Source organism: Lissotriton helveticus, chromosome 1_1 (assembly GCF_964261635.1).
Source record: "Lissotriton helveticus chromosome 1_1, aLisHel1.1, whole genome shotgun sequence".
Taxonomy (NCBI): domain Eukaryota; kingdom Metazoa; phylum Chordata; class Amphibia; order Caudata; family Salamandridae; genus Lissotriton; species Lissotriton helveticus.
This window is the reverse complement of record NC_136057.1, coordinates 1,783,793,520-1,783,820,816: the sequence shown is the minus strand read 5'-3', so window position 1 is coordinate 1,783,820,816 and position 27,297 is coordinate 1,783,793,520. Positions and strand designations below refer to the sequence as shown.

Sequence of the window (27,297 nt, the reverse complement as noted above, 5' to 3'; positions counted from 1 at the left end):
GGATGATTTTGAGGGCCGTGCACGACGGAACAACGTCCGTCTGGTTGGGGTCGCGGAGACGTTGGAGGCATCATCGGTGGACCTGCTGGTGGAGGACTTAGTCTTGAATCATCTAGCGCCCAAGGGCCTCAGCAAGTTTTTTGCAGTAGAACGTGTACATAGGATCCCGGGTGGCCCGCCTAAGCTGGGAGCCACTCCGCGTCCCATCATTGCCCGGATCTTTAACTTTCAGGACAGGGATGCGATCCTGCAAGCTTCCCGCCTATCTGGTCCTACGGCTTATGAAAACACCGCAGTTAGTTTCTACCCGGACTTCACCCAGCAGGTTCAGAAACAGAGGCTTGGATTCCAGGGGGTGAAAAAGAGACTGAGGAACAGAGATATGAAATATGCTATGCTTTTCCCGGCCCGGCTACGTGTGGTTTACAATGACCGAACATTTTTCTTTGATCATCCTGGAGCGGCAAGTGACTGGCTGGACACGCTGCCCCCGGGACGAGATCTATCTGATCTTTCGGGACACTCCGGTGGAGCAGAGGGTGGCCCGGTGGAGCAGGAATAGGGGGCGAAATCGGCTCCCGGACCAACGTATTGACTTTCAGCAGTGGTTTGAGGATATGCCACTATTGTTTGCAACATGTTGTCTGATTGGGGTGTGGGTGGGGGTTGGGTGAGTCTTCCTCCTCTGGGGTTCTTTTCGTAGAATAGTTGTATGTTGGGGCGACAGGCACACTGCAAGTTGGGGTGGTTTTTGAGTCTTATGCAGGGGTGCGGGGTGGGGGGTGTGCTGTATGAGGTTTCTTAGGGGGTTGAGGGGGCAGTTTACGTTTCTTTGTTGTTATCAAGGCATAGTATCGATGATCTTCTGTTTTATAGTGTCGCGTCTGGTGTGGGGGGGGATGGGGGTGGCCTCTGGGATGGGGGGTAGGGGACTAAGGTTACTGTGTTGGAACGTTAATGGGTTGGGAGATAGGATCAAGCGGGGTATAGTTTTGCAGCTGCTGCGACGTTTGTCCCCTGATGTGGCTTTGCTCCAGGAGACGCACTTGCTTGGCAATACGTGCCTTGCAATGAATAGGCGTGGCTATCGTCTCATTGCGCACTCAGGTTTCACTTCTGGCTCCAGGGGAGTGGGCATTCTGATTCGAAACTCCCTCCCTCTTGCTGTTGATGATATTATCCTGGATGATAGGGGACGATACGCCGCCATTGTGGGGCGCTGGGAGGGGAGGGTTATCACCCTGCTCTCCGTCTACGTACCGCCCGGTCTCCAGACTACTACCTATGCCGACCTGGGAAGGGTGATCTTGGGATTCCCCGAGGGGTTGCTTGTGGTGGGTGGGGATTTCAACTCTGTATTGTCTGGGATGTGTGATCGTTACCCTCCCCGTGTACTCGCAAAGTCTCATTCCTGGTTGGGGGACTTCCTGGAGGCTCTGGGGCTTACTGACTGCTGGCGCCTGCTTCACCCTGGGCACTTGCAATATACCTTCCACTCTGGGGCCCACGGCAGTCTTTCGAGACTGGATTACGTGTTGATGCCCTCCTCCCAGGCCTCCTCCATAAGGGAGGTGAAACATCTTGCTAGGGGTATCTCGGATCATTCCCCACTATGGTTGGTCGTGGACGCGCATGTGGGGTCGCAGGGTAGAGTGGCCCCGATAAACCCGTGGTATCTCCGTGATCCCAAGGTCAGAACGGAACTAATTAAAACGATTGACCAATACTTTGCCGAAAATGTGGGTTCTGTGTCCTCCCCTGTCTCGTTGTGGGAAGCATACAAAACTGTTATTCGGGGCCAGGCCATTTCCTTGATCGGCAATGTTAAGAGATGTAGGCGGGAGGAGGTTGTCCGTCTTGAACATGAAATCACTGTTCTTGAGGGGGAGTTGGAGTCCGAGGTCACCCCGGAGAGACTGCACCTTTTGGGTCTGAAACAACTTGACTATAGAGCGTTGGTAACTGACGCGGCGAAAGAGATGAGCAGGGAACAGCAGGGACGTTTGTATGATGTGGGAGATAAGGCAGGTAAATTGATTGCTTGGCTGGATAGGAGGGAATGTGCGAGTCGGGTTGTCCCCGTGATTGTTGATTTGAATGACGTGCGTATCACTGACCCTGCTGATATTGTTGAATGTTTCGCTGATTATTTTCGGGAAGTGTACTCCCCTGTGTCCGATAGACCTGAACATGACTCCCACTTGCTTCTGCGCGATATCTCGCTGCCATGCTTGTCCGACCCTGAAAGGGATCTCCTGGAGGCTCCGCCTACAGTTGAGGAGATCGCGACTGCCATACGCTCGGTTCGCTCGGGGAAGGCCTCGGGCCCTAATGGGCTCCCCATTGAGCTTTACAAGCTCCGTCCGGATGTGATAGCACCGTATCTACGGTCAATGTTTTTAGAATCACTGGGGACGGGCTCTCTCCCTCCTGACCAAAGATTGGCTTCCATAGTGGTTATTCATAAGGATGGTAAGCCACGTGACCGCTGCGACTCCTTCAGGCCCATATCTCTGATTAACGCTGAACCGAAGATCCTGGCCAAAGTGCTTGCCAATCATTTGGTTTCGGTCATAGGCGATCTGGTTCACCCGGACCAATCCGGATTTATACCACACCGCAACACGGCATTGAACCTCAGGCGCCTGCATGGCGTCCTTGCGCGGGCTGAGACCCTGCGTGAACCGGCCATCTTGGCGTCTTTGGACGCCACCATGGCGTTTGATACGCTGGAGTGGCCATATCTTTGGGCGGTTCTCTCTAAATTCGGTTCTGGCCCCACATTTATTGACTGGGTGAAATTGCTTTACGCTGACCCCTTAGCCCAAGTGGTGGTGAACGGGCGTGTCTCGACCCCCTTTGCTCTCGGTAGGGGAACGCGCCAGGGCTGCCCCTTGTCCCCTCTTTTGTTTGCCCTAGCTTTGGAGCCGCTGGCGGCCTGGCTGAGATGGGAGCCGTCTCTGAGGGGCATTAGATGGACTCCGGAGTTTGAGGATCGTATATCCCTATACGCAGACGACATACTTTTGTATCTTACGTCGCCTCGAAAGTCGTTGATCGTCCTTTTCGACGTTTTGACTTCTTTCCGTCAAAACTCCGGTCTTGTCATCAACTGGTCGATGTCTTGCGTCTATGTCCTCTCCGGCGGGGCTCCTCTTCTGCCTCGTGGCTGTCCTATCTCGGTGGAGCTGGAGGGATTCAAGTACCTGGGTATCTTTATCACCTTGGACCCTGTGCTTCGTTATGAACGCAATTTGCTGCCCCCTCTTCAGCGCCTCCGTGCTGATGTGACTGCATGGGGTAGGCTCCCTCTTTCTCCTCTGGGACGAGCGGCGCTATTTAAGATGATGTCGCTCCCACGGTTTCTTTATGCGCTTCAAAACACACTTGACATTGTACCAGCCAGTTACTTTCGGGAGATTGACAGTCTACAAAGACAATTGATATGGGGGGGCCGTTCTCGTATTGCCCTTTCAAAGCTGACGCTCCCTTGGTACGATGGGGCATTGCACTCCCGGACATTCGTCGCTACTATTGGGCCTCTCAGCTGGGGGCCATCAACCACGGCACTTACGCTCCTTTGCCGAACCCGGCTTTTGAGATGGATAAATGGCTACTGCCCGGAGGAGATTATAACAGGGCTCTGTACGCGAAATCTGCCGGCAGATCTCTCACGGGCCCCACTAAGACAGCGGTGCAGGTGTGGTATCGTGCTACAGCGGCTATGGGATGGGCTGACAAGCCGACCCGTGCTACTCCGCTTTTTGCGTCGGAAAAACTTGGCTCCCTCTGGAAGTCGAAGGGTTTTGATAGGTGGGATGTGATCGGTATCAGCAGGGTTAATGATGTATGGATCAAGGGTAGAGTTAAGACGTTTGAGGAGCTGAAAGTTGAGTACGACCTGAATGATAGAGAATCCTTTCGGTATGCACAAGTCCGACATGCGGTCCTGTCTGTATTTCCCCTGGGTTCGGATATTCCGGAGGCGTCCCCGCTTGAAGATCGGATACTGGATGGACACGTCCCTGATAGCACGATCTCGCTCATATATAAAAAGTTAATTAATACCAGAATTGACCTACTGGATAGCCTTCGAGAGTTATGGACTCATGATGGTCTAGAACTCGATGATGAAGACTGGCAGGCTGCGATCTCTTCCCCGAAGGAGGTGGCTATCCCGGCACGCCTCCGGTTTGTCCAGCTCAAAATTCTTCATAGGGTATATGTGACTGGTCCCCGTCTGGTACACATGGGATTCTCGGCGGATGGATTGTGCAGGCGTGGATGTGGTATGGTGGGCACGTTTCTCCATATTATTTGGGAATGTCCTGCTGTGCTACGCTATTGGACTCGCGTGCATGAAGTTATGAGTGACGTCACGGGTGTGCAATCATTGCCTGAAGCGCGGAGATGTCTGTTGAATGTCTGGGAGCCGAATGATTATGACCAGGCGCAGCTTCGATGGGTGACCTTGGGTAATATGATTGCCAAGAGAGACATTGCCCAGTTATGGGGCGCCCAGAGGCCACCGACAGTTCTGGTGTGGCAACAGAACATGGACTGGTGCATGTTTAGAGAGAAGACTGTTTATGTTTCCCGTGGCACGCCCCGCAAATGGGGGAAAATTTGGACTCAATGGAACACATACCGTGGTGATATATGTACTCCCCCCGTCCGGAACTGGATACTGACCTGTCATCCTCCCAACCCGACGTTTCCTCCGCAGGAGTTTAGATGTCTTGTTTGCTTCTTGTCTCCTCCCCCCCCCTCAATCTCATCGTATTCTTCTGACATTTGATTTGCATATGTAACCCCCCCCAGCAACGAAGTGACACATTTGTATTATTTTGCCTTGCTTTTGTTTTATTTCTATGTTTCTTGTTATTTGAATTCAATAAAAAGATTTTTTTTTTAAAAAGAGCGAGGGGTGTGACCAAAGTCCATATACGGATTACAGAATGTCTCCTGAGCTGTCTGGGCTCGACCTAAAAAGGGTCTTCCCTGTACTTTGATGTGGTGACATCCTGTAATATACCAGCCTTTTTTAAAGCAAAGTTTTCCAATATTTGGCATTCATTATCGCCAACTGGATCTTTTCCTTTACCATTCTGTTTAGCCGATCACAACATGAGTTTCAGGATGGTAGAACGCACATTTCTTATGACTAATTCCACACACCTCAACATAATTCGCCATGTCTTTTGAGCGGAACTGCACCCCAATGTCAGTTAGAATCTCTTTAAGACAGCCCTCTCTCTGAAATAAAATTTCCAGTAATTACAAACAACATTGAAACCAATGCCACTCACCTATTCTACTTCAAGCCATCTGGAAAATAAATACAGCAGCACAAACATGTAAGCAGCAACCTGTTCCCCTTTTTACAAACCCATCATGTCCAATGCTACCTCCTCCCATGGGTTTACTGGTAAGTCTTTTCACTGCATTGGCGAAGAGTACATCTTGAGCACTTTATCACTTGTGCAAATTCCTAACATTCTCGTATTGTTTTCTCCAATTCTAGCAGTAAGACTGGCAACCAGGAAACCATCTTGACTCTCTCTTTAGTCTTTGCTACTCATAAAAGTCTCTCATGGGCTAGGGCAATTAATCATCTAACACAAAATGGTGGACCCCGACCCTGCCCCAGGGGCCAGGGCAATGCTCCGTTGGGGAGAAGTGGAAAGCTCTGCATTATATTGGGAAAAGGCCCGGTAAATTTGCAGGCGCCCCATCGCAGCCTCCTAGGACACCATGCTCACACAGTTCAGGGACCTAACTGCCAAGGACCCCCCTTCTCTTTCCCAGAACACATAGCCTCCATGCTGTTTATCTCCTGGAGATACAATGAACATTAGGGGGTGCCTGACATAGATCCAACGCCACCCCCCCAGGTCTACCCCCGCTTTTATGGAACACTTTCTCACAACCCCCTTTCTTTCTCCCCACTTCTCAGGCAGCTACGCGGAAGATGAAGCGCACCAATGACCACCCCGCCTCCTGTCCCCCTCACATACCCCTGCCCTCATCCACAGTCCCATTATCCGGAAACGAACCCGATGCTCCTGCCCATGCTACTTACCCCTCCCCCGTTATTCACCTACCCCAAAGCTTTCCCCAGTGTTTTGTTCCTCCCTACAAACAACAGGAGACCCTCTCCATCCCCTTCTCATAGATTTATTCTGCCTTAGCAGGACCTTCAACCTCATCATACTCAATTGGGACATTGGTTCAGGATGCACGGTCACTCTAATGCAACACAAATTAAGCCAAAGCAATTTCCATTTATGTATGAATACTGTATTTTTGATTATGTTCTCCAGTCTGTGACTGCTTCTTAATGTTTCACTAATGTGAGAAAACCAGCTACAGTAGGACTGTTTATCGATGTTCACTTCTCTTTCTTTAACTTTATACCCACAAGGGATGCAAAGCATAAAACCTCAATAAAAATAGTGGGAAAAAAATAAAAGAAAATGTTGAAGTCAACTTCGTCCCCCTGAACAACAAATCATCCTCTTCTGCCAACTCATCTCTTACCATCTAATATGGTTTAATCTCCATCACAAGTTTGCCTGTACTGGTCCATCCACATCTCAAATATGTAGATAGTTCTCTTAATAGTTTGCTTTTATTTGTCCCTTCTTTCAAATTCCTTTCCAAAATATTTTCCTCAGTAGTTACACGTACAATCTCTTGTAACCAACCATCTTCTTTTTCCTCGTCACCCTCCATCTCAACAGTGACCAACCTCGATAACCTGTTACTGGATTATTTCTTGCACCAGTTATGTACTTTAGGTGGAAAGTATACTCAAGCCTGTTCAACTGGTAGGACCTCGTTCTCATTTATGGAGTCACTGAAGTTCGGACCTCTCAAAGTCCTTTATGCTAACTTTTATTCTAATTTGTTTAGTGATGTTTTTGCACACAATTAACTCATCTCCTTTGGCGTGCAATACAGGAGGCATGCCACAACAGTTTGCAAGTGATATATGGATGCAGCATTTTTTGTTTTGGCCATTATAACATTACAATTGCTAACATATCGTACACTTTGTCAGTATGCAGAGTGTCACATGCACAACATATTCTTAACATGACGTTATTTGGCGAGACAATAACTGTATCATAATATTAACATTTAGTAAAAAGATTAAATACATTTGGCAGCTTGGAGGTGAACAAACGGCAAGTATGTATTCAGGGTTATTGACATCTGCAATATATTTTACTCTACATAATTGGTAGTAAAAATAAGCATACTGAATACGGTTAAGCATGCTACAACCAGAACTTGCAAGAAAGGGTTGTCTGAGGTGGTGTACATACTAATGGTAGAGGATATGCGTAACTCAACAATAGGCCACCAGGTGAACAGTCTGCGCACTGGGCCACATATCGAATATGTTAGTCACCAGTCTTCAAACTTTTGTAGGTTGAGCCCCCAGCTGAATTTTTTTAGATGTCGGGCCCCCCACCACCTGACAGAAATTTCTGGAATCTGGTACAGTACATAACCGACTGCCATGCGCATATCACGGGCCATATCCAGCAAATAATGTTCAACACAATAAGAGTGTTTAGTAAACTGCAGGTTTGTGAGTGGGTGTGGTGAAATGACAGAGGCTTATTACGCAGCTCAAAACACAATTTTCCAAGATAAAATGTGCTCTGGATCAGTCGAAGAGCCAGGCCTTGAGGTCCTTCCTGAATGAGTGCAGGGTCTGGGAGCATCTGATGTTCACAGGAAGCTCGTTCCAGGTCTTGGCTTCTATGTAGGAGAAGGCTCTCCCACCAGCTCTGTTTCTGTGGATGCGAGGTACCTCTGCGGATGCGAGGTACCTCTGCCAGGACGAGGCCGGCGGAGCGGAGGCTTGGGTACGTGGAAGGAAACGCTCTTGTTGAGGTATTTGGGTCAGATGTTGTTGATTGACTGGAACGGTCTGCTTTGGCGCCCCCTCCCCCATTTCCTCCTCCTCCATGAATTTCCTCACTACCACTCACCAACAATGCACCTCATCACTCTATAGCACCTTTCTGGCAAACAGTTCATGTTTTATATCACTACTCATTGTTTACCCACGCTCAGTTCTTTGATCTGCATTGTACACGTTCTTTGTAGCAATCACATTAAACCCCTGCGCTGTGTGGGTGGCAGGAGTACCCATGTGAGTGCAGGGCGAGCCATGCAACAGTGTGAGAGTAGGGTAAGAGGAGTGACTGCAGAGTGAGTGAGGTGACCATATGAATTTGGGTGCGGATGTGAGTGCAGACTGGGACGCATGAATGTATGGTTAGTGATGGCCTTATTTGAGTGAGATTGCAGATTGAGCAGGAAAGGGGACTGGTGAGTGAAGTGTCACATGAGTGCAGGCCGAGTACTGTGCCTGTGTGACTGCAGGGTGAGGTACAGGGTGAACAGAGCAAGTGCATTGTGAGTGCAGAGTGATCACTGTGAGTACAGGGTAAGCGGGTAAATGGTGTGAGTGCATCGGAATCAGTGTGACGGCATTGTGATCGCTGTGAATGCAGGGTGAGCGTGAAAGTGAAGGGCGAGAATGCGGAACAAGTTGTCTGAATGCAAGGTGCATTCCCAGACACTTGAAGTAACTCAGCTGGTTATTGACGGCAGCATAGGGTTTCAGATATGTTAAGCTATTGCTATTATGGCATTAACCAGGGATCAGGGTGGAGGAAATAAATGTGCTAATCTTACCTCAAACTTCCAGTTTTATGATTAGGGTTGCCAGCTCATTATTTTGATGTCCCAGGCAGTACAAAAATAAACAGTTATCTAAAGCTGTATTGTCAGCACCTGTGTGTGCATACCTTGACCAGCAAATATAAATAGAATAACTTTTAATTGTGTTCTAGGGCTGCCTGAATGATCTATGACTGAAAATAAAATGGAACAAAGACAGAAAAGTCACATAACAAATTTATACATACTTCTTAATAAGCATATTTAGTGGCAAGACAATCAATTTGCAGGCTGTTTAAACAACACATGGCTGGCTGGCATTTTTCTTTTGGCAAGTTGAAGCCCTGTGGGCGTTGTGCGCCTGCCTGTGTACATTTAAAAGAAACTTTGTCTCCTTTTGCTAAGATCAAACCCTCCCAGGACTGGGTTAAACTTGTAGAATTGAAATGCTTTAGCTGCAGTGGGAGGCAGGATGTCTCCTCTGCTAAACTGAAAGCAAGGAACATATAGTCATTTCAGCTGCAGTGGGAGTTAAGGAGTCTCCTCTGCTATGAAATCGAACACAAAGGAACAGGACTGTCTGTTCGTTTGCTTTTGTTTTTAGCAGGAGACTCCCTGCCTCCCACTGCAGCTAAAGCATTTCAGCTCTAAGAACTAACCCTCTCCTGGGACAGTTAACTCAGCTCTTTACATGACAAAAGCACGGGCACGTCGTGCCTAATCTATTTCCCCTCCCTCCCCCTCCAACCCTCTATTACAGGAGCTCTACAACAAAATAAATCCCATTTGAAATGGGTGAAGACTTGCGACGCAGGACAGTAAAAGACCAACAAAGGGAAGATCTTAGTGTGGAGTGCTCCCCCCCCCCCGAGATGGTGTTGCGCCCCACTGGGTGGGGGGTTGGGGGGGGGGCGCGTCCCACAGATTGAAGAACTCTGGTCTAGGTCAAAGGTCTTCAAACTGCGGGGCTTTAAGTGTTCTATGGGGGGGCACCAGTCTCTGGCCAAGAGAAGCATTATGCTTTGTTTTAAGTGTTAAAACCATGATCAGCAGCACCCTCTTCCACCACTTGTAATTAAACGCTCCACCAATCTCCATCTCCCACTGGTCTCTCAATGCAGTTAGCCGTGTACCAAAGTGCTCCACAATGGCCTTAGTAATGTACTGATTAATCCATCATGGGGTCCACAACCCATGATATGCATGTATTGTATGACTGTCAGGAGGAGAGGGAGACCAACACTTCCATAGTGAATTCCAAGGAGGAAGCCCGATGACATGTTCCGAGACAAGCAAAGACCAATTTTCAACCATCTACCTTTCTTTCACAGACCCGGCAGGTCAGGCATCTGGTGTTGAGACACACAGACATGCCACCATTATTGAATTCCCTTGAGAACGGGAAAGAGACAAAGAGGAAGTTGGAGGATGCGATTGCTTTAAATCCCAGACGACTCAGGAGATGACGTAAGACGCCAACGGGACTGTGAAGTAGGCGGAAGCGGGCGAAGATGACAGCGAAGTGACTAAGAGGGAAGAAGATAGAGGCAACCTGAAGACGCGAGATGAATACGAGATTCATGGAGGGAGAGGAGTGGCAACGGAACCAGAGGGCCACAGGACTTGCATCATGCCTGCCACGCTTCTGGACGAGCATGGCTTTACCAGGTATGGAAACGTTTCCTGGGAAAATACAGGAGGCGGATGGAGGGTATCGAGAACTCGAAAAGGGTATAAAATAGCCGGTTGGTCTGGTAAGGCAGAATGGCATGAGATTCACACTGGGTGTTGGAGATGGTGCTGTAAAGACATCCCAGTCATTAAACGTCACTCCTTGTACTAAGAAGAGACAACTCTGGAGAAAATCCTTAAACCAGTTCACTTACCAGTGGTCTTTATTTTTCTTCCAAGAGCGCATTTCAAGCTGTTGGTCCAGATCTCCATATCACCTATGAGGAAAAGAAAAAGAAGAAGAAATTAAGGAAGAACCATATAGTCTGGGATTATTATATCACTTAAACTATCAAAAAACCAACAAAGTCCACCTTAACACGTTCGTCTGTGAATTAATTACCCCGCATCATTACATGTGGTGGAGAATGAGGGTAGAAGCCATTTCATATAAAATGGAAACCCTGATTTAACAATATGTAAAATATGGGATTTTCTGGATGCAAATTGTAAAAGTTGGAGGGAAGTAGAGACTTGCATTTAGTATTTTAAAGAAGCGATGCAATGGTCTTTTATTAGGATTAGGCCTTTCCTACGGGACATAAACCCCAGAGATAGAATAGCAACTATTGAACTCGTTGAGGATCTGATAGAATCGAAGACCTGTAAATCGATTAGTTGCTGGGTTTCCTCACTACGCAACCATGCTCTGTGAGAAGGTGTGTGAAAAATGGCAATCCAAAGAAAATCTCCAGATATCCACTACAACTTGGGATAGGATTAACAAGTTTAATTTTACCCTGCTAAAAGGGGCCAATCTGCGCCAAATGCAATTTTATACCAAGTGGCTTCTGTACAGAACTCCCACTTTCCACCATAAAATTAACCAGCTGATTTCCACAAATTGTCTTAGTTGTGCTGTGGAGGTAGGGGAAAATTGGACCCATATTATATGGACCTGCCCATGGTTACGAAAGTTTTGGGATGAGATTAATCAGTTCTGTACTTATACACTACAATTGAAGCATCCGTTAGACACTCAGACAGTAATTTTAGGGTACTCATCTGACCTAAATGTTGCCATTTAAAAAAAAGGAATTGTACTTTATTGCTTTAATAGCCAGATCCTTAATTCTTCAAAAGAAGATATCTGAGGAAATTCCAAAATTCCAACACTAGAGGTTCAAATTATAAAGAATCAAGGAGTTCGAAAAGAGGAATGCATTAAGATCTGGTTCATACTGGAAATTCTTAAAACTATGCGAATTATTCAGCTAGGAGTTCTATGGATACATGTGAAGTGTAAAAAAAAAAAAAAGTAAAACAAATAGCTTTTTATAATATTGTATTAATTTATCTATTTATCAAATCTACCAAATTAATTTTTTTAACTCATTCTCAAATGTTAAAAAGGATTATAATGATGTAATTACTTTATCAATAGCTTTTTGTTTTTATGGATTTATGGACTTTGTAATGGATGAATTCTCTCAATAATAAAAAGAAAAAACCTATAAGATAGGGAAGAAGAAAAAGAAATTAAGGAAGAACCGTATAGACTGGGTTTATATTATCACTTAAACTAACAATAAACCAACAAAGTCAACCTTAACTCATTCGAGAATTAATTAACCCCTGCCTCATTACATGTGGTGGAGAATGCGGGTAGAGGCCATTTGATATCAAATGGAAACCCTGATTCAACAATTGGCATAGGGCCAAAAGAAATTAGAATAGGCCCTAGAACAGCTATTATCGGTGGCAAACGCAGATCGGGAACTCTTTCGTGAAACCCTCAAAACTCAGGCTGAAGAATTACACAAAGTATCAGCGGATCAATTTAAATTAACCTCTAGCATGGTATGGACTAGAAGCCCCTCAAGTATGGGAGAGAATATAGCATTACAAAAATATGTTATAGGAGAGGATCCTGACGCTTTTCTCATCAACTTTGAGAGAGCCGCCCATGCTTGTGGATGGCCCAAGGACAAGTGGCCTTTCTTCTCAGCTCCCCTTATCACAGGGGAAGCGCAGATGGCCTATCAAATATCCAACGCCCATGGAACCACCCCGTTTGAAGAAATTAAACAAATTATACTAGACCACTTGGGGATGGACGATGAGTCATACAGGGTAAAATATTGAAGAGAGAGGGGAACCCCCAATGATACACCAAAGACATCATATTTCAAACTCAAAATGGCTGCTGAGAAATGGCTGAAACCAAATGAGAATAGTAAGGAAGAAATAATGGAGTTAATATATGTGGAACAATATGTAGAGGTCCTTCCAATGGCCACTCAAAGATGGCTATGGCAACATCCTCGTCTTACAGCACAAAAAGCCGTATAAATGGCCACCACCTTCTCCCGAGCCAAACCATGTGTATATACTTGGGAAACTGGCAAACCACATCGCAATAATTCTACAAGAGGGGGAGGGAAGACAGAAAAGGCTACGAGACCTGAAGTCCCCTTACAAAAAGTGCCTCAATGCTACGAATGCGGTGACTGGGGCCACATAGCAGATTGTGTTGTTCAAAAAAACCAAGGAGGTGAACCAATGGATGTCAGCCATGCCCCGGTCTATTTTATATACCCAGGAATTGGGACCCTACTTTTATGCAAGTCTTCAGGTCAATGACAAGTGGGTTGCTGCCCTATTAGATCCAGGTTTAAAGCAGCCGGTGGTCAAGGGGGATTTGGTCCATTCATCACAAATACTTCCTGGGAGAGCTGTAAGCATCAAGTGCGTCCATGGTGACATAAAAACCTAACTAGTTGCCAACCTTACTGTCAAAACCATGAAAGATCAAAAGATGGGAGATCGAGATTGGGGTTTTACGAACTGTCCCGGAGGATCTCATATTGGGTTCTGATAACCCTGAATTTCTTGACAATTTAGCTCTCCCAACAAAATTAACCCTAGCGAACCTTCTCCTAAGAACACACTCCTTCCACCAGAACCTTGGGACACAGATAGAAATTTCCAATTCTCTCAAAGTAATGATTCTACCCTACAAAATGCACGGCAGGAGTCAAGGTGCAACGCACACAATCCCTCGCCTACTTTTCCCCAGTTTCTCATAAAAAAGGGCTTATTATATAGAATAAGCAAGACCACAGATTGCCCACAATTATTAGTCCCTAAAGAATTCAATTAAAAAATTATGTTCTTTGGGCATTCTCATCTGTCAGCAGGTCACACCGGAACTAAAAACTACTCAGGCCACAATACGCCATTTCTACTGGCCGGAATTTATGCAACCATAACAAATATTGTTAGGAATGTGAAGTGTGCCAAAAAAAGAATCCTTATAGACCTCCCCCAGTACCTCTACAGACTCTCCCCATCATTGGGGCTCCGTTCAAAAGAATAGGTATGGATTTACTAGGACCCCTTCCAAAATCTGCAAAAGGTAATCAGTATGCATTGGAAATTATGGATTATTCCACCAGATACCCAGAAGCCTTTCCGCTATGGTCCACCAAAGCCAAAGTGATTGCACAACATTTTATAGAATTATCCTCACAGAACAAGTGAACCCTTTCGTTTCCCAATTAATGAAACAAGTTTGCCAAATATTGAACAGTACACAACTCAAAACTTCTGTCTATCATCTACAGACCAACAGACTGGTTGAAAGATACACTGGGTCTTTAAAATTAACATTAAAGAAAATGTTAACCAGGGAAGCAAACAATTGGGACCAACTTCTTCCGTTGGCTCTCTTTGTAATCAGAGGACAAACCCAAAGTAGTTTAGGGGGCACTTCCTTTGAGCTACTGTAGGGGAAACAATCCTAAAGTCTACTAGAAATGACTAAAGAATACAGGAGATAGGCAGAATGGCTACTCTAATACGCTAACCAGTTAAAAACAAGAATAGGAAAACTAAGAGAACTGGTTCACGTAACTTAGAAAAGAGTCAGGTTAAACAAAAAGCAGTGTATGACAGAGGGAAAAAGTGGTGTAGTTACAAGGTAGATGACTGAGTAGTAGTACTGCTTCCCCTATTCACGAACAAGATTAAATCATTGTGGACAAGACCCTATGAAATCACAGCTAAAATAGGAACGGTCAATTACCATTTACAAATCACCCCTTGGAAACAAAAAAACTTACACATAAACTTGCTTAAAAAATGGAAAGGTCCTATCCCAAAAAGAATAAATATGATTCATGAAGTAACCCCAGATCAGAATGCCCTTGACCGTCTTCCTATTAATAAGGAACTAACCAAAACTCAAACGGTGGAACTTATGTCAGTCCTTCAGCAGGTTTCACCCCTCTTTTCAGATACCCTGGGAAGAACCCATTTAGCTGAACATGCTATTCTAACCTAACCCGAGGCAATAGTAAGACAAAAACCCTATTGGATACCAGCTGCCCATAGAGAAGCTATTTGTTGGGAAGTCCAATTGATGCTGCAATTGTGAGTCACAGTTCCCTCTCAGAGTAAGTGGTCCTCCCCATTGTGATTGCACCCAAACCCGATGAGACAATTTAGTTTTGCATTAACTTCAGAGCCGTTAACAGAGTATCCAAATTCAATGTTTACCCTCTTTCCCGGGGTGGATGAATTCATAGAACTGTTAAGTGAGGCCAAATTCATTACAAAGCTGGACCTCAATAAGGGTTATTGGCAGGTGGCTCTTAAAAAATCTGACTCTGCCACTCCAGAAAGGGTTATTTCAGTTTACCCTTTTGTCCTTTGGACTCAATAGAGCCCCAGCAACTTTTCAAAGACTTATGAATAAGGTCCTCTATAACCCCCAGACTTACTCTTCAGACTATATAGACATAATCATCTAGAGAAATAGAACAGACATCTAGTTCATTGCAAAAATATATTGCTAGAACTAAAAGAGGCTAACTCACACATTAATGTAAAAAAATACCCAGAAGGATATTCATGCATCAAATACCTGGGATACATATTAGAAAACGGCTTCATAGAACCTCAGGAGGAAAAACAAAGTGCCATCAAAAACGCACACCGTGGAGATCTGGCACCTGCTACACACCATTTTCCCCGACGTCGCATTCTTCATGGAAACTTGGAAGAACCCCACCTCAGCCCCGGACATCGCAACTGCCATCCCAGATTGATACAAAAACATCCACAAGGACTGTGTCAACCAATCTGGAGAAGGCATCGCAACTGTACACAAAGACACCCTCGCCTTCCAACCTGCTCAGACGACCACTCACCCGACATGGAGCACCTCCACTTTCAGACCAACCAAAAGTCCACCCTCCCACGGCACCCTCCTCTACAGACCTCCCGGACCCCACCCTCCCTTCAGCAAAGCCATAGCCGACTTCAGTGCTCACTACGCTCTTGTCTCAATGGACTACATCCTCCTCGGCTACCTCAATTTCCACCTGGACCACCTTGACGACCGCAACACCACATCCCTATTGGAGAACCTCGCCACCATCAGACTCAAACAACTGGTCACAATGCCAGACCACTCAGTAGGACACATGCTAGACCCCATCTTCCCCACAAGACCCAACATCTCCGTCAGCCACACCTCTGAGCCACACTGGACTGACCACCACTGCGTCCTCTTCTCCTTCACCAAACCCACTGTACACCACCACGCCCACTGCGATCCTCGCAGAAGCTGGAACAGGGTCACCGAAGACCAGCTCACCACTGCCTTCAGCAAAACACCACTGCCAACTTACTCCGTTTTTTTTTGTTGTAAATCTGTTTTTATTGTTTATATTCCAATCAGTGGCAAATATGACAATACAGAAAATGTCAGTCATGACTATTAATACGCACATCAGGTTCAGAAGATCAGTAATAGCTCGTACATTTGCCCAGTCGGCGGTAAGTAAGACCACATACATTTGATTAAACATTCCACCCCTATATTTCTCATAACTCTTCATCAGTGCTGTCGTTATCATGATCAGGTATAGGCTCACATATGTTCCCCCGATAAATGTTCCATGCTGCCCATATTTTGGTCCATTTTTGGGGACAGCCCCGGGCAATTTAGACCGTTCTTTCAGCCATCATGGCTGAATTTATATCCTTACACCAGGTCGAGAGCGCAGGCATAACGTCGGTTCCCCATTTCAGCGCTATATTGCGCTTTGCCACGATGAATCCCAGTGTCACCCAAGTTTGTGTCAAGCGTGTGAGGTCATTGGGTTCCCATATGTTTAGTAAGCATTTTCGGGGCTCTGGAGCCATTGAGACACCAGTGACTTGTGATAGTGTTCTCAGTATCCTCCTCCAGAAACAGCTATCCGGGGACTGTCCCACAGTGTGTGATAGAAGGACCCCTCCTCCCCACAGCCCCTAAGACAGTGCGGATGTTGTGACCTTCCCATTTTATGCAGGGTGCTTCGGGTATGGTATGTCCGATGCAGGATTTTTAATTACTGAACTAGCTGCAGCCGTGCCGGTATCCCCACTTCTTTGGGAGAGGCCAGTGCCTCCTGCCATTCTTACTCGGCCATGTCCCCCATGCTGTCCACCCATTTGTCTCTCAGTGGTGTTGTGGGGTCCGGTAAGTTATTAATCAATTTACGGTAGGTAAATGACGTGGCGCGTTTCTGTAGGTAGTCTGTTAACAGCCTATCCTCTAGTGGGGAGGCTTCGGGGACCTCCGTACCCTGCGGCAGTGCCGCTAGCAGTGCGTGCCTGATCTGTAGATATTGGAAGGTCTCATAGGGGGCAAGGTCGTACTGTTGTCGAAGCTGGGTAAACGGGATCACATCTCCCTTGTCCCATAGGTCGCCCACTGTGGAAATACCTATGTCGTCCCACTGGTCGAATCCCTTACTACTGCGCAAGCGTCCCAATTTTTTAGTATTCCATAGTGGGGTAAGGTGGGTCAAGGTCCCTTTCCACCCAAGTCACGCCTGCGCTGCATGCCATAGGGTAGTCGTGTGCTTTGTTCGTCCTATTAATTTCGGGACCTGGTCCTTATTGTAGAGCAACAAGAGCATAGTTCTCGTGCCCAGCTGGGCCCTGTCCGCCATATAGGTAGGGTCGTCCTGTGGGGCGTGTATCCATTGATTAACAATTTTAAGGTGGGTTGCCCAGTAGTACAGCTGGACATTCGGGAGTGCTATCCCTCCGTCGTACCAACTGCGATGCAGTTTGGCCTGTGCTATACGGGCCGGCTTGTTGCCCCATAGTAGCGTGGACACCAGTGCTGCTGTCAGTTTAAAGTATTTCAAGGGCACTGGGTGCGGCGTACTTTCCAAAGCGTATAAGAAGCGGGGTAGTGCCATCATTTTGAAAAACGCTGCTTTTCCCAGCAGCGTTAGTGGGAGCTGCTCCCAGTGTACCACATCTCTTCTCAAACGCTCCAGAGGGGGTGCCAAATTTTTGTTGAAGAAATCTGCCGGTTGGCAAGTGATATGGATACCCAGATATTTAAAAGAGTCGCTGGAGACCAGAAGTGGGCATTCTTCGGTGAGGCGTGGCGGGGGGGGCCTCGCAGCACGTACAGAACAGACTTGGCCCAATTGATGGTGTAGCCCGAGACTTTCCCATAATTGTCGCATATCTCGAGGAGCACCGGAAGGGAGTGCTCCGGATCTGTCAAATATATTAGGATGTCATCGGCGTAGAGAGACAGACGGTCCTCCCAGGCTTCCATCCATCGGATACCCGTCAGAAGGGGGTCACCTCTGATCTGTGGGGCCAGGGGTTCCAGCACCATCGTAAAAAGGAGTGGTGACAGGGGGCATCCCTGGCGTATTCCTCTTGACAGAGGGAAACTGTCTGATAGATGTCCGTTAGCCGTCACATGTGCTCGCGGGTTGTGATAAAGGAGACGGACCCAAGCGCAGAATCTGGGGCCGAACCCTAGGTGGCTAAGAACTGCGAAGAGAAAGCTCCATTCCACCATATCAAAGGCCATTCTTGCGTCAAAGGACAGGACCACCACCGGCCTTTCAAGTCCTGTGCTCTGGCCAACACCCCGTGGAGGCATCGGAGATTTAGTGCGGTGTTCCTATTAGGCATAAAGCCAGACTGATCTGGGTGAATTAAGCGCGGGAGGTGTGTTAGCAGTCTGTTAGCTAAAGTTTTAGCAAGAATTTTGGCCTCTGCATTGATCAGGGAAATGGGACGGTATGAGGTGCATTCAGTCGGGGTTTTAGGATCGCCACTATGGTGGCTAACTGCTGGTCAGGCGGCAGCGCACCCCGTTCTAGGCTGTCGTTGTACATGTTTAATAAGTGGGGGGTGAGGACGGCTGACAACTGTTTAAACATCTCTACCGGGATCCCATTGGGTCCTAGTGCCTTTACTGACCGTAATGTGCTGATTGCAGTGCATAATTCCTCCTCCCCCAGGTCAGCCTCCATCTCCATGGAGGTTTCTGGAGTGAGTCTGGGCATGTCAATGGCACTTAAAAAGGCCGCCGCCTCTTCCTCCGATACGAGCGACGCTGACGTGTAAACACCGCGGATGTGGTGCGCCAAGGTGTCCACTATTTCTTGCGGGTCCGACGTTAGTCGGTCCTCATGTGTCCGTAATTGTGCTATGCCCCCGATACCCCGTTCCCGCCTATCCAGCCACGCCAGCAGTTTTCCTGCCTTGTCACCCACATCGTATATACTATGTCTAGTGGCAGTGAGATTGGATACGGTCTTTTGTCGAAGGTGTTCTTTGTATTGGTGTTGTTTAAGGTGTAATGCATGTGCTGAGGATGGGGTGGGATCCGCTGAATGTTGTGTCTCGGCCGAATGTAATTCTAGTTCTAAATCCAGCAACTCTTCCTGCTTGCTTCTCTTATAACCAGTGATGGAGACTAAGGCCTGCCCCCTAACAACTGTCTTAAAGGCCTCCCACAAAATTGATGGGGAGCTGGCGGACATCGCGTTCTCTATGAAGAAATGTTTCGTGGCCTTACTAATTTCTTTACGTATTTGCGGAACCTGTAGATACCCGGGGTAGATGGGGTACGCTCGTCTGTGAGTCATATGGTGTAATGAGAAAGTCAGCATTACTGGGGAGTGGTCCGAGATGCCTCTAGGCTTGTTTGTTACGTCTATGACATTATGTAGGCTAGTGGCAGAAGTCAGGAAATAGTCAATCCTAGAAAGGCTGTTGTGGGCATTCGAGTGAAATGTGAATTGCCGTGATGATGCCTCCAACTGTCAATCAGCCCGAGAGCCTCCGTGAAACTCTGGAGGCGGGAGATGCCAGGTGTCAGTGTCCTCACCGTGTGTCTATCCAGGGAGGCATTCATTGTGGCATTAAAGTCCCCTCTAATAATCAGGTCTCCCTCCGGCAGTGCCAGTAAAAAGTCACTAAGGGCTGGAAGTGCCACCCTATGCAGTGCAGGGGGTATGTATACCGAGACCACGTTAACAACCCTTCCTTCCCATTGATCCTGCACCGCAGCAAACCTCCCCTGATCGTCCTTTTTTGTCTGTAGTACTATGAAGGAGGAAGATAAGGGACACCTCCGCAGTGCTTTCTGCTGGGGTTAATGTCGCCATAGGTGCAATATGGAGGGTGTGCATAGTACGTCACGTCCATTGAATGTGTATCTCTCGCAGCCTGTGGGCATGATGTGCGCAAGTCATTGTCATAACATACAAGAACCAAAACAAAATTCAAAACCCAAACTTCCCTACCTTGTGCCCTTCCCCCCTCCCTGCCTCCCTGACCAGCGGATTTCGAACTGCCCGCCACCCCAACTTAGCAGAGTGCTCAATCCCAACCCCGAACAGAGTACTTGCGTGAGGGGGTCAGAAGTCCAGTGAGAAGTGCAGTTCTTCCCTTGAACCCTTGAGACCGCTGAAGCCCAGTGCTCTAAAGGGTCAAGCTGCATCTCAGTCCAGGTTCGTGCTCCATAGTTCAAATGCGTGCGTGCCGTCAGCTTCACCCATGTCCGATGCCTTCATCTTGGGTGTGTTGCAGCTCATCTTCGTCCGACCGTCTCAGGTCCTGCCCGTTCATATCCTCATTGTCCCTGCGGTGTCGTTGGCTCCCATTCCCACGTCGCGGTCCCTCTGTTCGGCGCCAGCCCTCCAGCCAGTCGAATGCCTCCTCCGGTGTCTCGAAAAAACATGTTTGCCTTCTGCTACTACCTGGGAATAGCATTGCGTAGGGAAGACCTTTGGCTCGTAGTTCCTTCTTAATTTCTAAGAAGCTGCGGCGACGTTTGGAGACCACCGTCGTGAAGTCAGGAAAAAAGGACAGAGTGGAGTTCTGGACTCGGATCGGCGGGGCCACTCTGGCCGTTTGTAGTATGGCGTCGCGGTCGCGAAAGTTAAATAAGCGTGCAAGCACCGGTCGGGGGGGAGTTCCCGGTTTGGGTCGACCTGCCGGCACTCGGTGGGCCCTTTCCACTGAGAAGAAGGCCGAGAGCCCCTTTGGCTGTAGTCGAGTTTTGATAAGATCCTCCACATAGAGATCCATGGCCTGTTTCCCTTCAGATTCCGGAATACCAAGGATTCTGATGTTATTTCTTCAGGAGCGTCCTTCTTGGTCGTCCAGTTTCTCCGCCATCAATTTATTCGCAGCTTCGAGTCAGGATACTTCCTTCCGCAGTGAAGCAGTGTCGGACGTCAGGGCTTTTGTGACTTGCTCGACTTCCATAACGCAGGCCGTCATTTTCTGAAAATCGGCCCGCAGGAGGGAAACATCCGTGGAGATCGTACCAACCGTAGTCTGGACGCCGGTGAGGGCCACCATAATGTCCTCTAATGTAACTTTCTTGGGGCCCCCGTCCCCGTGGCCCGCCTCCACAGAATCCATTTTCTCTGGTAGAGGCGGAAAGTCTTTGTTGTAGGCGTATTTGTCTAGCCTTGGCTGTGTGGTCTGGTTACGTGTGCCTCTGCCTGACATGGCGTCGATTGCGATTGGGGGGGCACTCTGTCGCGGTGTACTGCGTTATTTCCGACACAATTGGGCCTCACAGCCCGGCCAGTCACACAGGGCTTCTACGGTAGGCAACGGGGGGTGGGGGTCCTGTGATGTTTGGGCCGGTCCCCACCGGTCGTCAGGTCTCTGCTCCAGGCTGAAATCAGGGCTCCAGCTCCACAGGCCATGAGTGGGGTGGGGGGGCGCCGTCCCGCCGGTCCCCCCACGAGCGTAGGCGTCACCTCACCCAACCCCCGCCGGGGTGTGGGTTGCTGTTTCTTTGGTCCGGGGAGGCCCGGGGGACTCCGACACTCCAGTCCCTGGATGTCCCTCTGGCAGTAGGCCCCACCTCGATAACGGCCCCCACCAGGACCCAACCGCGGGTCACTGAATCAGTTGCGGCAGTCAGGGAGCACCGCATCCCGTTAGAGCTCGCCTGGAAGTGCCCTCAGCCGAGCCCCCGCGTCGTTAGGCCCATCTCTGCTGTCGCGCTGGGCGCTGGGCCAAGGCTGAAATTTAGTCCCTGGCGGCCGCCCGCTCCTTAGGACTCCACTGATGTTCCTTACAGCTCACGAAACCGGCGTCGGATCAGGACCGGAGTTTCTCTGGCGGCTGCCGCTTGGCTCCGGGCCTCAGGGCAAGTCCTCAAGGTGCATTTAGTGTCAGATTTTATGCCCGGATTGGCGTGGGAGGCCGCTGTCTCACCGGAGCTCTCTCAGGCAGCAGACATTCCAGTCGGCCGCTAGCCACGCCCCCACTTACTCCGTTTTTAATCCAAGTTTATCAGTTATATTTTGCCAGTTTCCTTTTTGTATTCCACATGCATAGTTTGTCTCCTGCATTTTGACTGCTTCCCATATTCAAAATGTGCCCATCCGGACCTCGTTTAAGAATACGATCCCAACACAAGATTCGTCCAAAACAGCATAACTTTATTGGCACCCAATGCATTTCGGGCTTAAATTAGCCCTTCATCAGGGGTAACTGCAATTTAAACATTAAAGACAACATTACTACATCATCCTACGTCAAACTTATCCAGTTCCTCTTATTACAATTCTTGTATACCTGAAACATTCGAGCCATTTTCCCGTGCATATTATTAAAAAAATGAATGAAAATAAAGATACAAACAGCATCACAATCAACTTTTACCTCAAACCTCACCACTCTATAAGATATACAGTGTTTCACGCTTTCTCACCTACTGTAAGTTATCAAACCATTTCCCTATTCATCACCTCCCCAACCCCGCCTGCAATTTGCCTCGCTGATACACTTATTTTGCCTGTATTTTGAAAACGCTGTGTACTCTCCTTCATTCATTATTCTCTACGCGCTTATATAAAAGCTCATCGTTCTCCGCGTTCCCAGTTTTACCCGGCAAATGCTTACACGCCCTTTTTCAAAACCCGTACCTGCCAATAAGAGCTTAATTCTTCACATCCATCTGCGTGCAACTGTGATCTAACCCTCGTGAACCTGCCATTTAAAATCAACCCTCCACCCCCATTACGTGAAACAACAATGCGTGACAGAAACCACTCCCTCCCAACCTCCAAAACTTCCACTCCCATAATCCACTCACAGATGTTAGTATCGCCATAAATAAAAGAAACTAAAAACATTAACCAAACAAAAACTTGAACAAAACAAAAACGTAATGGCACGAATATTTCACAAGTCTCTTTAAAGATTATCTGGGCCGGCAGCTAGTGTTAAATTTAACCTAGATATTATACTCCTAATATGGCCTGGTGAGAAATACTCTTTTACTTCTTCCCTAACTCCAGGCCAGCTATTGGGTATTATCTCCGCCATCCTTGGCCATTTACCATAAATTTCCTCTAGTTAGACCACCCACTTATCTTTCTGGCACAGAGCACTGCAGGGTCCCTACAACTTTCCCCGTACATTCTTGTATTAATTTCCAAAAGCCTTTCACATTTTTTTCTTCTATTACTTCGAGTATATTCACCCAACATTTATCCTTATAGGATCTTTTTATGTCTCTAATACTTGCCTTGTATTTTATCTTTAATTTCCTAAGTTCAGATGATGCTACTTCTTTGTATCTGCCTCTAAGGCATTTCCTAATGCCAGCCTTTACTTTCTGGCAATCATCATCAAACCACGGTTTATTATTAGGATGTAATTTAGCTTTACTTACTACTTCGTGTTTACCACGTTTGATTTTTATCCTGAGGCATTCTACCAGTTGCCTTATTATGCCCTCATACCAGGATATATCCTCTCCTGGTAGTAGGTTGTCTAACTCGACTGTTAACTGGAGTGCGCTCAGTTTCTTTATATATTCTTCACTAATCCGGGTTGTAAGTCGCTTTGTGTATTCAACCTCTACCTGTAATGCTTTTTGTCTCTGCGGGCGCTGTTTACCTGTAATTTCACCCTAAGTATTTCAATTTTTTTAATTAAATGAAAGCTCCATGCCTGGATAAATGCGTAATCTATAGGGCACTTTTGCTGCCCTATTTTAAAGGTGTGTCTAGCGGGCCGGTTCACTTCTTTCCTTCAGTTTGCAGAGATCATGCCCATAGCCCCCACAGCTGACTAAGCTCGACATCTTTCCGTTGAGATATCGCAACTAGGAAACTTAGCAAACTCTATGTTATATACTCTTAACAGATCACCCTCCCAAGAGTCAATTTTTTGGGGATTTAATCTATGGTTAAAATCACCCAGTATCAGGAGCACATCTCTCGGGTAAGTATCGCATAAACCCTCCAAGTCCTTTTTTATGCGTTGGAAACCCGCTTTATACTCTTTTATTTTTCCTTTCTGTATGTACACATTTTTGATGCATAGGCTTTCACCACTTAAGTTATTATTTAATATCCGCACTCTACTACCTAATGCCCAGATACACTTAAGTTCGAGGGGTTCTATGTCTCTAACTATCCTTGTTGAAACCAACGTCATCTGTCCACCTGATGGCCTACCTACTATGTTTTTTCTTGCAGGTTTTACATGGTGAGTAAAGCCTTCGGTGACAGGGGTTTCGTCGCACAGCCAAGTTTCCTGTAAACAAACAATATCGGACTTCTTAAGTGTGTTTTTTAAACTTTCCTGTACCAATATTCTTTTATATCCATTAACCTTCCAAGGCAAAATGGATAGGCTTTGCGACGACCCCAGTTCCTAATCAATGTTACTCAAGTACCCATCTTCCTCACAATTCATATATGCCAATTCTCTATATCGATTCCCGACCAGGACATCTTCCACATCCCACCCTGGATTTTTAGGAATTATAGTGATTTCAAGAGCTTCCTTTTTACCCCGTCCCGAACTAATCATTTTTATTTGCCCGCATGGTTCCTGAGAAATGGTTTCCCTTGTTTGCCCATCAGCACATCCTCCCTTTTTAGTATTCTAATTCCTTCCCTTAGCATCTCAGCTTCCGCCTTTTCCATTGCAACTTTTATTAGTGCTGAATGGAGTAAAACCTTTGTTATTTCTTCCCCATTGCTGTTCACCATGAACCCCACTTCTTTTAGGTCTTCAGTACTAACATATCTTAAACTAGGATATTTTGCAAATGAAGAGAGCAGCTGGGAGCGATTCAGAGGATTTAGTTTCTTACCCCCAGATGCATCAAGCATCCATTTTCCGATTCCTTATTAGCGAAAAATAAGGATTCGCTAATAAGGAATTGCAAAATGTCATGCATCAAGAACCCGCTTTAAAAATAGCGATTTCTTAAAATTCCTTAATTGCGACTCGCAAATTGCGAATCGCAATTAAGGAATACCTCCCCATTCATTCCTATGGGCCTATAGGGCCATAGGAATGAATGGGAAGACATTCTCAATTTGCGATTAGCAATTAGCGAATCACAAATTGAGAATGCAATTTCAAGGGTGCAGGGGTGTCCAAAGGACACCCTATTGCACCCCTGAAATCTGCATATGGGTACATCTTGCACACACACATGCCCTAAGGGTGTGTGTGTGTGTAAAATGGAACTTTGAAAAATGCACTTTAGTGCATTTTTCAATGTTTTTGAAAATTACCATGAAGTTTAACTTCATGGTAATTTGCTACTCCTATTTGCGAAATCGCTATTTTTTTTTAGTTTGATGCATTGAATTTAAGGAATCTCAATTTGGGATTTCTTAAATGCAATCGCAATTTAAGGAATCTCAATTTAACGATTCCTTAATTGCGATTTTTGCATTTGGGATGATGCATCCCAAATGCAAAAATACTGGTTGCAAAGGGGCAGATTCTGAGAATCTGCCCATTTGCGACCTGTTTTTTGCTTGATGCATCTGGGCCTTACTTCTTTTCCCCCCTTTTCCCTGTTCTGCTGGTTCAACAAATAGCCAGGTATCTACAGGCCTCTCTGACTGCAAATCGTGTGGGTTTTCATCTGGTGTTTCTTCCCTTCTTTGCCTGATTGCTTCTTCTCTACCTCTGTACCTGAGACCTTTCCTGGGAATTGGGTTACTTGGCCCAGCACCTAAGGACGTCTCCATCCCCCATTCTGGTGCTACGTTCTCCTTTTCCCCGGGGTATTTCCTCAAGGTATCCTTATTGCTTTTTCCCATACTTGTCCCTGTTTTCCACCTCGGTTGCCCCTCAGGTCTACGGGTAATTGCTCCTGTATCTGCTAAGGTTACCTTTTTTGTTTCTGGCATCACTACCTTATCAACTGGCCTTTGTTCTGAGGTTACCCCCTTTCGTTCTCCTGTTGTTTCGCGGGGTTGGCATTTAAATGGGGCCTTTATCCTTTTCATTCGCCCCATTGTATTTTGCTTTATACACTTCCTTTCCCCATACCTCTTTATTGTCATGGGGCAATGGAATGAATATATATATATATATATATATATATATATATATATTCTGTTGGTTTGTCCTCCTTAGGGCTGCTCACCCTTACCACTGCTTCCCCCCTGTCTACTTTATTTTCCTCCTGGACTTCTACTGACCTTACTAGTGAGGGCATTAGGCTTTTAATCTGTGTCAACTCCCCAATTATATTCTTAAACTGATTGCCTTGTGTTTTTAAATTTTAATTATTTAAAACTGAAACCTCTAGAATGCCCTGTAAGGTTTTCTGGAGCATCAGCATAACCTAAAGCATAGACAAACTGGAGGAACCCATCACCTCCAGGCTATGTAGAGGAAGGCCTGATAAGTCAGTTCGGGCGGCATAAGAGTTTTCCAGTCTTTCTTTCTCATTTGGGCTAAGTTCCCTCCGAGCGGGGTCTTCCTCACACAAGGATTCACTTTGATTTATTCTTTCTTCCTCCACCACCTCTACTTCTATGTCCTGGATAAGTAGCGACTGAAACAGCCGTGGTGAGGAAGACAAGCGTGGTTCTATCTGTCAAGACCCAGCTTCGCAGGATTCGATTGTTGTAGAATAATGATCCACCTCCTGACATAACCAAGTCCCCTGACATGGGGTTTCCCCCCAGGGTCTTCGAAGTATCAGGCAAGGGACAAGGTAGGGAAGGGGTCCGCAGGGACAAGGGCTCTGAAATGACACAAGCACGACAATTATATACTGTTAAACATTCTACTCTCATGAATTCTCACTAAACAGTTGTAAGTGATGGTGTACCTGTTTGCCCACTGCATTGGATCAAAAACCTTGGATCACACAACCCATACCCGAACATCCTACAAGGGGAAAAACAACCACTTGATGAATATCTAGTACAATGGGTTATATTACATGAATTTCCTTGTACAGTAATGACCCCTACCCTGTTGGATATCCTTAGATTCGGCAACTTAAACTTCCAATAGGTACAATGCACTATCTGCTTTAGACGGGTTGACCTCACCCAGAATAAGCAGACATATGTCCAGAAGTACAAGGATTAGAGGATAGGCTCCCCTACCATCAGATAGTGTTAAAAGCTTCAATACAGAAACCGGTAATACGCGGTTGTGACCGCCGCTGTATTCCGCTTCTGTCTTAGAAATGAAATAAATGTCACGCTCGTGACACGAACGGCAATACGCGGTTGCGTCCACCGCCGTATTCCGTTTTACTCTGCCACCAATTCAAATGATTTCCAACCGATATAAGAG

The 27,297-nt window shown here is 46.7% G+C and overlaps 1 long non-coding RNA gene across 4 annotated transcripts in view; it reads right to left on the bottom strand.

The window, feature by feature from the left end:
* LOC144752479 (uncharacterized) overlaps positions 1–27,297 on the bottom strand; it is a 307,677-nt gene that overhangs the window by 135,051 nt on the left and 145,329 nt on the right. For all 4 annotated transcript variants that reach the window (XR_013594119.1, XR_013594118.1, XR_013594116.1 and 1 more), the window contains exon 3: positions 10,590–10,652. This is a non-coding gene — a long non-coding RNA (uncharacterized LOC144752479). The remainder of the gene's footprint in view (positions 1–10,589; positions 10,653–27,297) is intronic.